Genomic DNA, 14,694 nt, shown 5'->3' on the forward strand with positions numbered 1-14,694 from the left:
CCTTGGCCTGAAGCCCAAAGTCAATAACTAGTTGGGTGAGGCAACTTCCTTGGTCCTTTCGTCTCCCCTGGGCAAGAAGCATCATCTGCCCCTGTCAATCACCCGTCTCAGCACAGGGACCACTGAGGGGCAGATCCATCCGGGCTTAAATGCTGTCACTTGATTAATAAATATCTCCAAAGTGTTCCCCAGGCTGAGAAGTGAAGCCAAGAGGAGAAAATGAGTTTGAGACTCCCCAGTGTCCTGTCTGTCCACCACTCTGTTGAGGGCTGGGAACAGGAAGACACTTGCTGACCGATGACTATGTCAACATGGCCACTCATTTATTAATCTCACTTCCTCTCCCCGCAGGCTCAGGCTTGGAGAGTTGACACTTGGCTTGAGAAATGCCAGCTCTAAGCAGTTTATTTCCTCTTGAACTTTAAGAGCTGACTGAGACAGAAGTGACCTTTAAAAGGCAGGGTTAAAGCTTGTTGGGTCTGGCATGGTACTCTTCTACGTACACAATGTGAGAGGGGTGGCAGGCTCCGCCAGCACGGTGTCCCTGGGCGAGCAAGGCAGGGAGGCATCACGACAGGTGGTAAGTGGGAAGAACAGCGTAGGTTCAAGGTGTCTGGGCTCGGTGATGCCAGCATGGAGTGACGGGGCCTGTGGTGAAGGCTGGAGAGGAGCACTGTTGAGAAGAGCAAAGCAGTACACTGAGGGCTAGAACTTGGCCCCGTCACTGGCTATGGCCTGCAAATTGTGCATAAAGAAGGGTATCTGCTTCTCCATTCCTTGAGAAGCCCTCTGAGAAACCAGGGTATTTCTGGTACCCTGTAGGGGTTCTAAGAGTTCTAGCCTACCACTAATTACTTAAGTTGGTTTTTCCAATGTGTTCATGAAACCTGCTTGTTATGATCAGACACTGGGTATGCTCTGCCCCTGGGCCTCTGCAATGCCCTTGGTGACAGTGGAGGCTGTGACCCAGAGTCACGAGTGAAAAAGCAGAAAGCCCGGGAACAAAAGCAGGCTCCGTGCCTGGAAGAGGTGTCCTCAGGAATTCATTAAGACAGCAAGCCCACTGTTTCGCCTGACATTTTTTTTGCTCAGGTTTTCTTCTACATTTTTACCAGGAGTTTTCACAGGGCCCTGTGCTGGATGTTTTCCTTGGATTTTGTTGCTGTATTTCTCATTTAATTTTTCTCCTGAACTTTTGGCCAGGAGGTGGTGATGCAGGCCTTTAATCCTAGCCGTTGGGAGGCAGGAGCAGGAGAATCTCTTGAGTCCAGGTCAGCCAGGGCTACACAGAATAACTCTGCCTTGGGAAAAAAAGAAGGGAGGGAGGGGGGAGGGGAGGGAGGGATTGAGGGAGGGAGGGAGGGAGGGAGGGAGGGAGGGCGGTCAGCTCCAAATCACTGGCAGCAGTGAGCATCATCACTGGAAGGAGACAGTGAAACCCAAAGGGCCCCAGTGTGATGAGGGCCCACAGCACAGAGCGACCATGTACAGGACTGCAGAAGAGACTGAGAAGCTGAACACCCCTGCCTCGATCCTACTCATGGGTAGGACCACGGAAGAGACCTCGGCCCCAGAGCAGTCATGAGAATCAGTCTGGAAATAGGTCATCTTCCACATGGACTTACACTATGGCAGAGACACTGTCCCCCGAAACAACCCCAGTCCTCAAAGTAAGTAAGCGGTAGGCCATCTGTGTCCCCTAATGGTGACAGAGCTGGGTGGTAACAGGCAAGGGTGACTGTGAGTAAGAAACATTTATGTTCTGAAGATCTATACAAGACACAAGCAGGCAGCTGCAAGATAGAGGCAGAGGGACCCTGCAGACAGCCACAACTATGCAAAGTATATCTCCAATGGCAAAGAGGTCTGTGAACTTTGAGCACTAGTGGAACTCTGCAGGTGAGGAGTGGAGGGTGGGGTCAGGGCTGTATAATGTGGCAGCTGCTGAGTGGAGCGTCAGCAGCCTCCCACACACCCTTACGGACAGCGGCGGAGCGGAGCAGAGCTGGGTTGCTGCTGCTGAGCAGATCCCTGCCAGGCCCATCTGCTGAGCACAGATTAGAGGCCGGAAATGCAGCTCAGAGAGCAGGAGCCAGAAAACACATTTCCTGAGCCATTGTGTGACTCCACCGCTGCTGGCGCTGCCACTCAATCGGCAACGCACAGCGAGTTTAATAACTTTCTTAGAAGACACTCAGAATTGACCTCAGACCTTTGAATATTTGCTCCTCAAACTTCCCATCCTGGCACCTCGAGCTCTGGAGGCCCAGGGTTGCTCTTGGAGGCCGGAGATCATTGCTAATACGGGGCAGAGGGGAGGTGTAATGCACAGTATACCGTAAACTGCCACGTGCTGTATGAGCTCACTGAGAGGCCAGCTTTGGAAGTAGGATTACCTCCCCCACTTCAGACCCAGGCAGGATTGTCTCAAAGTGTCCTCTAAGACCCTGTTCTCTCAGCTTCGTAAAGAGGAGACAGAGAACAGCATAACAGCTCGTCAGTAAAAACTCCACGTTCTTGAGAACAGCCAATAGGTGAGCCAATCCTACCAGACATACTATTATGTCTCCTGTGGCATAAAAACACCTGCAGTAAGAATAAGTTCATTCGTGGAAAGAAAGCTCAACCGATGACCCCCTAGCTGACTGCCTCAACTTTCCCAGTCATCTCTACAGGATGCTGTAATACCCCAATGTGATGACCTTTCCTCTGTACTCTCAAACAGGCTACTGCAGTCACCTCTATGGGAATTGTAAGTGTTTGATATGATAGATGATCTTTTGCACCTTGTCCACTACTTGCTATTTTTTTCCCTTTTCTTTTTCTTGCTACTTGCTTAACAAAGTCATGTATTCAAAACTGAAAAATGTAGGCTAGAGAGATGGCTCACAGGCTAAGAGCACTTGGCTGCTCTTGCAGAGGACCTGGGTTCAATTCCCAGTACGCACAGCTCACAACAATCTGTAACTCCTGCTCCAGAGGATCCAGTGCCCCTCTGACCTCTGTCGGTTTTTGAACATATGTGGTGCATATACATACACTCAAACACACACATATACACATAAAACAAATATTTTTTTTAAAAAACCTGAAAATGTGGTTATCACAGATCATTTTCTGGACCCTACAGAAGGAAAAGTCATATCTATCACCAACACTTCAGAAGAAGAAGGCTGTCTCACCATCCTCACTTCTGGCCATAAAACATCTCCCTTAATTTTGTCCCATGTTAAGTAAGTAGTATGGTCTACCCCAAAGAGAAAGGGCTGACGGGAGGAGGGGCCCCAAACATGGGCACTAGGGACCTTCACTGAGGATGATTGCTGAGAGGAGAAGGCAGTCCTTGGTATGCATTACATGTCCCCAAAAGACATGTTTGAATGCGTGGTTCCCCAGCTGGTGAACGGTGCTGTTTTGAGAGCCTGGGCCTTATGCAGTACAGCCTGGCCTGAACTGTTTCCTGATCTACCAATATGCACAAAAGCAATCTCTCAATCCTGCTGCCACAGCTGTAAGCAGCCAGCTGGCATGCCTTCCTTGACAAGGTAGACCACACCATCTCAAACAGTGACCTGACTAAAGCCCAGTTCCTATCGGTTGGTGTTTTTCAAGAGTTCCATCACACCAATGAGAATATCAAGTAACATCACACAATACAGAAAACAACATGGAGTCAGAAGAAGCAAACACAACCCCAGCCCACCCCACCCCTACTCCATCAATCAGCTCTGGGGTTAGAGAGAGCTGCCACAGGAAGACAGCTGCAGAAGATGAGCCGGATGGAGCTCACCACAGCCTCTCCTTGCCCTTCCAGCCTTCGGGATAATAACAGACAGGTTTCTGAGGAGTGTAAGCTGACAAGATTAATGCAGATTAAAAAAAAAACAACAAAAACATGGGGTTTGTAGCAAATGATACAGCGGATGGTTTTAGACATGAAAGTCAAAATCATGAAAGGGGAAAATGCAGAAGGAAGCCTTAGCCTTAATGATCCAGGGAAAAGAGGGCCTTCTGTACCCACATGAAACCAAAGCACTAACAGCTTACTGCTGCGAGACCTCAGAGCCGATGCCTGGAAGATAAGTGTGTACTCACACAGAGGGAATGTCAGCTGAGAAAGCAGCAGGGTGTGTTGATGTGGCCTGTCATTTCAGCACTCAGGAGACTGAGTCAGGAGGATTGAGATTTTGAGATCAGCCTGGACTACACAGTAAAACCCTGTCTCAAAAAGAGGGGAGTTGATGATATTCTGAGATAAAATATTCAATTTGGAGGACAGAAAAGTAGTCAAAGATTCTAAGTAGTAAGCCAACCAAGTGGACTGAAAGTGCACAGGTAGAATGAGTGGCAGTGGGCACACCAGGTAAAAGCAAATCAAGCTCACCAGGCCTTTCCTACTCACCACAAGTATGTGCTTGTGCCTATGTGGAGATCCAATGGTACATATGGACAGACCTCAAGCACAGGACCCAGCAAGCACTGGTCCATGTCAAGACACAGGTATGTGAGCCCTCAAATAATTTTGCACAAATATACCCATACCGTAACTCACAAAGGTGTCATTGACCCAGACACCTAAGAGCAAGAGGTAAGTGTGCAAGGGATGTTGCACAACTGCAAGAGATAATGTGCCAAGCTCTTCTCAATGCAGAAGCAACCTCAGCCAGGAGCGCCTGGGGTCTGCCGTGCTGTGGTGCCCTATCAAAACCCATTGTTCCTATGTGGTATGACACATGAAGAATGTGAAATTCAAGAATAGAGACAACACACTAGGATAGAGAGGCCACAGCAATAGTCATCTCCACCTGGGGACACAGGCAGCCCACTTCTGGGGCATGGGCCATGTTTTACATGTGACTTGGAATACTGACCCACAGGGAATGTCAACGACTCCCGAATTCTACCTCATGGAAACCAGACTTCAATGAGACACTAGGTTGCTATTGTTGTTTTGCTTGGTGTATGTGTGCACAGTTGCATATGAAAATAAGTGAACATGTGTGTGGACCTAGCAATCAGTGTCAGGTGGCATACTATTGGGGCCACCCACCTATTTTGTGACTATTTTTCACACTGTCCTGAAACTTGTCCATTAGGTTAGGCTGGCTGGCCATCAAGCCTAGGAAGCTACCATCTCTGTCTTCAACTCACCATCACCGAAATAATAAATACACACCACTGTACCCAGCTTGAAGTCTCGTCTTTAAAAACGTTTTACCAACTGAGCTATCTTCCCAGCCCCACATATTGCATTGTAGCTTTCTAAAAGTCATACTGATACCCACTCTCATTTAAGAGAGTCCCTCCTAATAAATTTCAGAGAGTAGGGGACCACTGTTGTTCTAAGAGACTATAAGGAGGTGGTTCTCAAAGTTAATGATGCCAATGCTTACAGCTGGTCCCAGTAAGGAACACAAACATACCTCTGGCTTCTCATGGTTGCCAACCCTGCTGAGGCATAACACTAGCACCTGTCACAATAGACCACCTCCCACCGGGTACAGATGTGCCCTTCTGCCCAGAGAACAGGGAACCCAATAGGAACACAACTACTGCTGACCAGCCTCATCCACAGCTGCATTCAATCAAAGTCAAGGTGAGGGAAAAGACTTTGGCACTTTACAAAGAATCAGTACATTACTGGCGAAACCTAGCTTGTGTCATAGCCAGGGAACTAACAAAGTCTTTAAAATGTGCTAATTAAGGAGAAGAGCTGCAAGTGATTGCTGATGAACTGCAGGACAAAGCCTGAGCAGAGATGGCCTAAGTAAGACCCATCACGATACTGCCAGCCTCTTGTTGCTGTGCTGAGTCCTTGTAAATTCTGCTGCAGGGTGATGGATTGGATTGCCCGTAATTGCTCTTACTAAATGTCTTGTACTAAACGTCTGCACTGGAAGGGAAGACTGCAAAGCCCAGAAGATAGTGAGATGTTGTCAGGAATCCTAAGAGTGACACACTGCTGAGGAGAGGCTACCCTGGGCTGGAAAAGAAAACAAATCCCTTGGCTCCAGAACTGAGGGGAGGAGGTGGCTGTACTCAGTAGAAGCCTGACTTCAAAGTTCACTTAACTCTCTGCCTTGGGCTGATGGGGATGGAGGTTGGACTGGCCTGAGGGTGATAACCACCATCCTCAATGGCAGGGATCAACACTAATGTTTGGGGTATTTGTCAAGACCCGAAAAATAAGACATCAAACAGAGTTTCACTACTGATAAATAAAAATCAATAGGATTGCCACGTTCTCGGGAAGCCACTGCCTGTGGACCATAGCGGGAATGGCCAGGCTTCTCTTTCTGGTAAAGGGAAGGCTGCCTGCCAGCCAAGAGCTGCCAAGAGAAATAAAGTGTGTTGAGAGAGCTTCTGAGACTTGGAGAGTACAGCTAGGTAACAGTAGCTCAGAGGGGCTGGGAATGTGGCTCCACTGACAGAGTGACTGCCTACCATACATGAAGCCCTGGCTTTGATCCCCAGAATTGGATGAACCTTGTGGAGTGGTGGATACCTATAATTCCAGCACTCAAGAGGCAGAGGCAGAAGGATTACAACAAATTCAAAGTAATATCTGACTACATATTGAGTCTGAGGTCAGCCTAGACCATAAGACTCTGAAGTTGAAAGTGAAGATGGGGTGGGGACACAGGGAGAGAGAGGTGAAGCAGGTGGGGACTCAGACTGCAATCATCACAGGCATTTTTTTTTTTTTTTGGTTTTTCGAGACAGGGTTTCTCTGTATAGCCCTGGCTGTCCTGGAACTCACTTTGTAGACCAGGCTGGCCTCGAACTCAGGGATCCACCTGCCTCTACCTCCCGAGTGCTGGGATTAAAGGCGTGTGCCACCACGCCCGACCATCACAGGCATTTAATTCTCCCCTTAGAATCCACACAGAAGAATGGAGGTAGGTGACATGGCGTGACCCGAACCTCCTGCTGTACTGGCTGACACCAGGCAATCAGGCTATGGTGGAGGGAGCAGCTTCTGGCAGTTACCAGGGTCCCCAGAGTATGCCCATGATTCTGCACCCTCACTTTGAGTCTTTTCTGGAGCGAGCCATCTCCTACCTTTCATCCCTGCCTCAGCCTGACCACGGCTGTCACTGAGGCTTCACACCTACCCTCGGTCACTGCATCTGAGCCACACCATTGGCCTTCTGACACTCAAACATTCAAGGCCTGTTTGTCTCTGACTCAGCTTCCCAGAGATCATTTCTAACCACCAGAAAAATGCGATAGAAAGACTGAATCTCCAGCCTTTCTCTGGCCCTGGAAAGCTGTACCAACAGTCTGTGCTTTTGATTTGGTTTAGTTTTGAATCTGTTTGTAGTCTATTTGGGTTTTCGATGTTGTTTGTTTGTTTGTTTGTCTTAGACAATGCATACTGGTCCTCTCAGGGCAGGACTGGAGATATCAGTTGGGCAGACATCCTCAGGGGTGACAGAGGAGCCAACAGACCTACCATCCACAGGGAGAGGCTTGCACAGGATTAGCAGCCTCCCTCATCAAAGATCGTCCTCTTCCTTTTCTGCCTCCGCTCATCAGAGGAGTCAGCAAGTCTCACCCAGCAGGGGGGCTAAAAAAGACCCCTCTGGAGAGGAGAGGACTACATGTATGACCTGGAACTTCACACCAGAAAGGCTTGTCTCTGCCAAGAAGTTTAGATGTAACCACTCTCTCAAGATAACAACAGTTCAGAGGGGCAGAGCTGTTTTGTTTTGTTTCAACTCTGTCTTCAATTATTTATTTTTAAGATAGAATATCATGTAACCTACACTGATTTCAACTTATGTTGAAATGGCCTGAAACTTCTGGTCTTCCTGTCTGCACCTCATTAGTGCTGGATTACATGTGAGCCACCATACTAGGCACATGGAATGCTGGAGATGGAACCCATGGCTTAACACATTTAAGATAACTGTTTACTAAATGAGTTACAGCCAGATCCTACGAGACCCAATTTACCATTTTTCTCTTATACTGATTTGCTTCTGGTGCAGGAACTAAAGAACTGTGGTCTAACCCAAGGCCACACAGATGTGATCTTACCCTTTCTGCTGGGTGAGGGAATGGCCTACTTGACTATAATGAAGATAATGTTGGTAAAACCACCTGGCCAAGGCAAAGCGTTCCCAAGTGGTTTGCTTTTAAAAATGTGAAGACTTTTAAAGGCATAATTCTAATTTAAGAGGTTTTCTTGAAGAAATAATCAGCATTTATGCAAGCAAGAATTTGGAGGCACATATTAATCAGGGTATTATTTATAATAGAGGTGAGAAACTAAAGATGATTAAATAGCTAACAGTGGGAGAATGGCTGAATAAAGCACTCTTAATGAGAAAGATCCACAGTCACAAGTTGGAGGGGAACCTAAGTATGTCCCATGCTAAACATGTTATCTAGGCTAAAAAATTGTTTTGTGAGAACATTTAATTTGGGAAGTGTCAGGAAAGATTAAGCAAAATAGGTAGACTCCCCAAATAGTACACATGCTATTGTTTTTACTAACAATTACCTCAGAAGGCACACACACAGGCCAAATCTAAGCGAACACATTTAGACTGGCTTTCAGGAGGCAGAGGGATTATGGGAAACCTTTCTTCTCATCTTTTCTGTTTGTTTCCTCTACATTGTCAAATGTTCTAAATGAAACTGTATTCTTTTTGTAGTCAGATCCAAAACAGGTTATTCAAACGTATTGTTGACATCCTTTCCTTCCTCCCCCACCCCCAGGTGTGTGTGTGTGTGGGGGGGGGCACAGCTGCAGGAAGTGGGGACGGCAGATACAGCAAGTGAGGAAGAGCAAGGACAGCCAAGAATGATGCTTTTCCTCCCTCGCCCTGCAACCTGGGATGCTCACAGGGCTGACCCAGACACACTGCATGAGAGTGCTAAGAGAGACTAAGAAAGGGTAACACAGATACAAGGGGCAGGCCACCAACTGTCACCCAGAGAGTGCTCCCTCACAGAGACTGATAGTGGAAGAGCAGGAAACACCCCAAGCTCAGGTGGCACCCAGGTGCTTCGGGGCAGAAAGGACTATAGACTCTGTCAGCACAAGTCTGGTCACAAGGGACACAAGCAACCCTCAGAAACCACTCCTGTGGTGGGAAAGTAGATGAGCCAGTGAACACCTAACCAGCAAGGACCTCACCAGGCTGTAAGGAACAGGGCTGGGAGAAACAGGCACTTCCTGCACACCTTACCCCACACATAGACCTGCTGTCTCTAGGAGGCAGCCAAGGTGAGATGGAATAATGAAAGAAAAGCCACACAACGGGGCTAGAGCACCCCACTACCTGAACCAGGCCTAAAAGCCAAGCAGGAATTGGCTAAACCCACGATCTGGATGTGGAATTCCAGGCAGGAGGACAAAGGATATATGTAGAGAATAGGGCATCCTTCTAACATGACAGAGAATGACACGGACTGAGGAGATGGGGCTGAGAGCACATAGCAAAGGAAGTAGGGACTGTAGGTTCAGGGCCATTGAGCCTAGACTTTCTAAAAGTGGTGGAGACTCAATGGGACCAGCTCTGCAAACTAGCGTCCCAAGGGCAATGGCAGCTCCCAGGGGACCTACAGCTCGGAAGGCCAAGGTCATTCTCACCCCTCCTTCCATCCATCATTCAATGCACCTGGCTGCAGTGCACAGCTCTGACCATCTCCCACCTAGTTCTGCAAGAGCATCCCTCAGTGCTTTCCACCGCCTCCACATCGTTAGTATTCAGCCTTGACAGAGTCCTCTCTCCTGCCTCCTTTGTGCAAGAGATAAGTAACACTGAAATCTCTGCTATCGCCCAGCTGCAAATGTTCAAGCTTCTTTTTTTTTTAACTTAAAAAGAAATGAAATCTCATTTTAGATTTCCAGAAGAGACAGCCACGAATTTTACTGTCCTAAAAAATCTGCCAGAGGACAGGTAGGAGCTGAGCTCCCAAAAGTGAGAGGAGAAGCCTGACCTACAGACCCACTTTTCTCTGGACTCCAGAACCCACCAGCCTAGCTACAGGAGGGCAGCAGAGCCTCAGGCCCATAAACAGTCTCTAGAATGCAAAGACCACTCCCTTGAAGGGTCACTCCATGGAGTCACCACTCCATACATCAGACACAGGTAAGACAGCCTGGTGAATCACAGCAGTAATTCCGGCAGAGGCAAGCAGATATCTGCAAGACCCAGGCCACCCTGGCTCACACAGTGAGTTTCAGGCAGCAAGGGATATAAAGTGACACTTTGTCGGGGGGTGGGGGGCATTTAAAAGAACACAGAAAACCATGTTCTCATATCCCCTAATGTCACCTGGGGCCTATCAGTCATAGAAGCTCTCCAACTATTTTCATATCTCGTCTGGCAGCTGGCTGCAAGCTCCCTGCCAAGAGGGCCTTCACTCTCAGCTACACAAAGCTAACAACCTATTATGGACACAAGCACTTTGTGCTGACCTGATGGACACTTAGAGTGATAGGCAGTTGCTCCCCCCCCCCCCCGCCCCCTTACTGCAGAGGTGATGTGCACTGGCCAACTGAGCTAGATTTAGTAACCCTACTGCCTTCCAGTCAAGGCAGCAGGAGGACAAAGCTTTTCTGAGCAGAGAACAAGTCCTCTCTAACTAGCTCACTGAACTCTCAATGTCCAAGAGGAGAACATCGCCTTTTAGACTGCAGCTTCCCACAGAGATTAAAAGTGTGTCACATGGGGCAGGGGCTTGTAGCTTAGCTGGTCAAGTGCCTGCCTAGTATGCACAAAGCCCTGGATTCCATCTCTAGCGCCACATAAACCAGGCATAGCAGCACATGCCTCAAATGCCAGCATGTTGCAGGTAGAGTCAGGAGGATCAGGAGTTTGGGGTCAGCCTGAAACCAAGCCTGCATGTAGAGAATAGTGCTCCCCAGCAGGAGCCACCTGCCTCCACAGTAAAGCCATCACCTAAGCCTAACAGTTCTGAGGCTAAATGAGGAAGGTCCGCTGCTTGGAAGCAGCATATCTGGGTCGCCTTTGGCCTCCTCAGTTCTCAGACATTCTGGGTTGGCTTTCTGTTTTGTGGCTTCTGACACTGGGGCAGGGTCCTGCTTTATGGAGTTACAGGTAGCCTGGTCCCCAGCAAAGAACACTCCCTCCCCAGACCTGCCCTACAAGTCCCTCTATCTCAGAACTCTGAGCCTAGACCTCAAAGAGGCCTGTTGATCAGCAGCTCCTCCAGAGCCAGAACAACAAGGATGCTGTCCAGGGTGCTGGACTCCATCCAGGAACCAGAAGGAACCAGGCAGGATTCTAGTGCAGATTCCTGCCATCAGGTGCAAAAGAGCCGCTGGCCCTGCTGCTCTCAGTAACTTCCCGGAGGTTCACTTACCATTTCAAAGAACTAACCAGCTGGGGTGGAGTGGGGAACCTCCCCAGGTTCACCTTCCTTGTCCAGGAACTCCTGACAACTTGACATTGGTGTTAAATTTTTATCATTTATGTAATAACTCAGTTATTAACGGAGGCTCATTTGCACGTGTCAGAGGAAGAGAAAAATCACCTAATTAACTAACCACTTTCCCCATCAGCAACGCAGAGCAAGGAGGGCTGCCAATGTGCTTCAACTTCTTGCTTCCTACCCTCAGTGGCTACCTCACCTTTAATAGAAAAGATTTATAATCCTTCATCATGAGAGTCTGAAAAAACTCCCCTTCCAATTACTGGAGTGGTTCGCTACACTAGCTACACCAACTTCAGTGTTGTCTTTTGCTATAGAGTCTGCTGTCAAGGGAGGCCGCATGCACATGAAGTCCTTGTGCTATCCCCTGCTAGAGGGCAGCAGGCTCAGCAATAGTGGAATACAACACAGCACACTTATGCACAGCCTTAGTAATCACTGTTTTTGCTCATTTCATTTTTGTTTTTATTTAGTTTTAGTTTAGTTTTGGTGTAGTGTAGTGTGGTGTAGCCTGGTACACAGGATTGAACAAGAGTCTTGTTCACAATAGGCAAGAACTATGTCTGAGCCACATCTTAGCCCCTCACTGGGGGATTCTAGGCAGGGGCTTTGCCACTGAGTCACTCCCCCAGCCCCTCCCTGGGAGATTCCAGGCAGGGGCTCTACCACTGAGTCACTCCCCCAGCCCCTCCCTGGGGGATTCCAGGCAGGGACTCTTAGCAGCAGTGAAGAACAAGTAACAAAGTGCACACATTAGCAGGCATCCTGGCAGGTGGCACCAGCAGCCATCTCAGTCTCTAGAAGAGGACACCCCCAGGCCAAGTAAGGGTCTCATATAAAACACTAAGGTTCTAAAGATGTAATGGGAGGTGAGAAGAGACCTCCATACACCCCCAATTATAACTGTGTGATCTAAAACACTCCAATCCTAGAAGGATTATGAGGAATTAATCCAAAGGGAGCAGCCTTGAGCCTTCAGCCAGAGCCTATAATCACTGGCCAAAAAGAGAAGAGCAGAGGTCTTAGTGATGGAGTAAAGTAGTCTCTAGGCAGAAGGCCCAGGGTAGAGCTCTCCAGGTAGGCTGGCCACACCACAGGAAACACATGTCACTAACACTACTTATGCAACTGGCAGGTACTCCACTGGGAGGGCCAAGGACAGCAAAGCAGTCAACTGCCACCGAGAGACACTAGGGTGCCAGTGCACAGACTCAAGGAGGCACATGAGCCCAGTGAGAGGCACAAATGGCAGCAGCTTCCAACCATAAGGCCATGCTGACAGACCAAGGAAACTCAGCCTAGTTCCCTGGCATGAGGAGAACTCTATTAGTTCCACATGTCACACACTGTCTCACCAACACCATACATGTGACACACATTGTCTCCAGCCACATACACGTGTCACACATTGTCCCCAGCCACATACATGTGTCACACATTGTCCCCAGCCACATACATGTGTCACACATTGCCTCCAGCCACATACATGTGACACACATTGCCCCAGCCACATTCACGTGTCAGACATTGCCTCTAGCCACATGCATGTGTCACACATTGCCTCCACTGTGATCAGTAGAGCAGAAACCACCCTGGGTCCCAAGCTAAATTGACCCCACTGTGGGTGGCAGAGGAGCCTGCTGGGAAGAGAGGACAGTCACTGCAAAGAGAGCCACTCAATAGGCTTTCAGGGCAGAAAGCTCCCTGAAGGCAGCTGTGCTTTAAATGAATTGACACCTTTCAATTGTGAGCCTGACCACATGACTGTGAAGAGAGGACCCAGACTCTCCTAATATCTCCTCCGAGTGCTGTGGCCAAATCGCCTCTATATCATCCCCTCCCCCCCACACAGACATCTGCTCCCAGCCCACAGTTCAAACGGTAAGATTAGATTTAGGCTTGGTGACTCTTCCAATGTGACCAGTCACTTCTGAGAAACTAAACCATGAAAAAAATAGACACTAGAGTCCCATCACACAGAAGAAACCTGCCACAGTCTGCCTTGTCTCCATTCCAGGTGCAGAAGGTCCAACAGTCCTGGGGTGAGAAGCCCTTGCAACCTAGAAGGGTTCCTGGTTTTCTCAAACACCATATGTGAGACACTGCCAAAGCTTCATTGGGGATGCCAGGGTAAGAATGCTTACATGGGTAAGAGGGACAACAGGAGGGTGTGACTAACAGTGAGCAACACAGGTTGCAAAGATTGCAGGTTACAGAGATCAAACGGAGAGGAAGGAAGCTAAGAAAGGAAAGATGCTCCCTAGGGACATGCCCATCGCTGAATCCGACCCCTGCACAGCTATGTCCTTTGGGTTGGGCTTCAGGCCTGGCACTCCTGCAACTCACCTCTACCTTACCAGGAACTATGGGTTGAAGACAAGACAAGCAGTCTCTCTCCATGCAGTGCTGCCCCTGGGGCCATTCAGAAGGTGGGAGTTGACAACATGTCCACTTTCCACTACCCTTCCCTCCTCCCAGCTCTCCTACACAGACATATACCTGCTTCAGAACCAAGTAGTGCTCTTGTGAGCACTGCCGGGCCAGGGGGTTCTCCCCAGCCCAGTCTAAACCTGAGTATGAGGGGCTGAAGAAATAGCTTAATGGTCAGAAACGCCAGCTGCTCTTCCAGATCACCCAGGTTCAATTCCCAGCACTCACAGAGTGCTCACAACCATCTGTAACTCCAGTTCCAGGGGATCCGACTTCCTTTTCTGGCCTCCACTGACTCCAGACATACACGTGATACACAGACAAAACACCCATATCCATAAAAATAATAAAAAGATGTTTTGCTTTGTTTTGAAACCAAGGCTGAAGTTCTGGATTCAGTCCCATCACAAAGGGAGGAGCTGCTTGGCCAGCCTGGCCAGCATGGGCAGCCAGTCCTCCCTAAACCTTCAGTATCCTTGCACTGGAAGTCTGGCTCCCTGCCAGCCCGGAACCTGGAAGGTCTCACTTGAGCCATTAGGGCCTCAGCCAAAAACAAAAGGGGAAAGGTGGCTGTCATCCCCTCTACAGTTGCTAAGGTGCAGAGGTTAACCTTCCCACAGTTAGGAAGCACTTCAGTGGCAGGGACTAGCACTTTCCACAGATGTGACAGTTGCCCCTGCTGCCTATGGAGATTCCCCTGGGTCCTGACTGACCTCTTGTAATACAGGCCCGGGTAGGGCTCTGGGGACAGATGAAACTGTCCAATTCAATTCTGAAGACATTCAATCCCTGGAGAAAAGGCAGCAGATGCTGAGTGCTGTGTGTGCTCACAAAGGCAGTACCTGTGAGAGG

At 48.8% G+C, this 14,694-nt stretch overlaps 1 protein-coding gene and 1 long non-coding RNA gene across 8 annotated transcripts in view; one reads left to right on the forward strand and one right to left on the reverse strand.

Annotated features, from left to right (window-relative positions):
* Positions 1-14,694, reverse strand: part of Mad1l1 (MAD1 mitotic arrest deficient 1-like 1) — a 312,920-nt gene that overhangs the window by 198,188 nt on the left and 100,038 nt on the right. The gene's annotated exons all lie outside the window — the stretch shown is intronic.
* Positions 1,144-10,349, forward strand: Gm16120. Of its 3 annotated transcripts, XR_003955820.1 has the most exons (4): positions 1,386-1,670; positions 1,769-2,752; positions 3,131-3,233; positions 3,613-10,349. It is a non-coding gene; the product is annotated as a predicted gene 16120 (long non-coding RNA). The 3 variants fall into 3 exon arrangements; XR_003955821.1 differs by adding an exon at positions 1,144-1,271 and having other exon boundaries at positions 1,492-1,670; positions 1,769-10,349; XR_003955819.1 differs by having other exon boundaries at positions 3,131-10,349.

This window comes from Mus musculus, chromosome 5 (genome assembly GCF_000001635.26).
Source record: "Mus musculus strain C57BL/6J chromosome 5, GRCm38.p6 C57BL/6J".
Taxonomy (NCBI): Eukaryota; Metazoa; Chordata; class Mammalia; order Rodentia; family Muridae; genus Mus; species Mus musculus.